Source organism: Triticum dicoccoides, chromosome 7A (assembly GCF_002162155.2).
Source record: "Triticum dicoccoides isolate Atlit2015 ecotype Zavitan chromosome 7A, WEW_v2.0, whole genome shotgun sequence".
NCBI lineage: Eukaryota > Viridiplantae > Streptophyta > Magnoliopsida > Poales > Poaceae > Triticum > Triticum dicoccoides.
The window spans coordinates 42493752-42495271 of record NC_041392.1 but is presented as its reverse complement, the minus strand read 5'-3'; positions in this window follow the sequence as shown (position 1 = coordinate 42495271).

Genomic DNA, 1520 nt, shown 5'->3' with positions numbered 1-1520 from the left:
TAGATTGGTGAAAATAGAGGCCCTCACCCTAGAGTGGAGTTCAACGTGATTTTGTATGAACCTAAGTAAAAATATGCATGGTAATAAAAATATAGAGAAGATGAATAAAAATATTCTTTTGACATTGTGGCTTTCTTTATTTTCAACTCAAATATAGATGCACCGTCCACAATCAAACTACGAATGAGAGAGGAGGGTTCTCTGTCCACATACCTAGAGGTTCAACCCTAGCCCTACTAGCTAGTTCATGAGCCATGCGATTCGTCTCTCACGCACAAAGCTAAAAAATAACTTGTAGAAATCATTTCCTACATTGGTCGTTTGAGTCGTAGAATTGAATTCTATAGGAATTTTTTCTATGGAATCGTCTGTACTACATTTCATTGAAAATCTAGCATCCACTTCAATCTCTTTTTTCGCTTCCTTTGTTTTTCTGTGTCATTTCTATGAGATTCAAGTGGGCATGCCACTCCAATCCTTTATTTTCCCTATTCCCGCGTTTTGAGAATTGGAATGTGATACTAAGTGGTGGTGGGCTGGCTATGTTAGGGAGCGATTTTTTTTAGCAGGAATTGGCATAGTGATCGATTGATCTATACATGCGTTCATCGCTTGCAGCGGCGGCACATTTAGTTCAACCCTAAAAGCGCGATGGCAGAGAGGTAGGAGTCGCATGCGCGGCTAACGACGGTCTTCCAGCCTGGTGTGCGACGTGGTGAAAGCCAAGCATGGATGGGTTGGTTCTGTTGTTTCCGTCGCTTTGGATCAGGTACTAATTCTTTGTTTTCCGATAATTATCAGGTACTAAGTCTTTTTTATAAAAGGTACCCCGCCCTCTGCATTTGGAGGATGCATGCAGCCATATTATTAATTATTCATAAAGACAATACAAGGTGATATATCAATAAGTCCGAAGCCACCATCTTGACAACACCGTTGCTACTCCTATCCCCTTGATGAAGGTGTGCTGAATGTTCGGGACTAATATCAAACAGACAACGCACGAAAGCCTAACATCTAAAGCCGGGTGTCCTATCCAAGCCACTACCTGGATTGGGTCCCACACCGATCTAGCACGCTCCCAGTGAGCACCGCACACTGCAAGGGCCGTTACCTTCATCTTCCCTCGGTCCATCCCTAGAGCAGAACTGATGCACCGACCTTGCCAGGCCTCTCTGCCATCAACGCCACCATGACGCCAAACAGCTTCCTCCTCCAGCGCGAGTCCATCTCTAATACGCGCCCATCGCCGAACCTCCGCGGCGCCATGCCGCCGGGATCCGCCGCCGGCCTTGCGGTAGATGCAACACCGCTCCTTCTCTTGTCCCCTCCAGCCAGCACGTGCTCCAAAACGATGCCCCCAGGAGGGACAACAGCATCGAAGGTGCCATCATCGTCCGATCCGGTAGACCCAAATCTAGGGTTTTCCCCGGAGCATCACGAGTGGGGCGCCATGACCTACAAGAACGATGCCTCTAGAAGGGAACGACATCGTAGACACCGCCATCGTCCGCCATGAC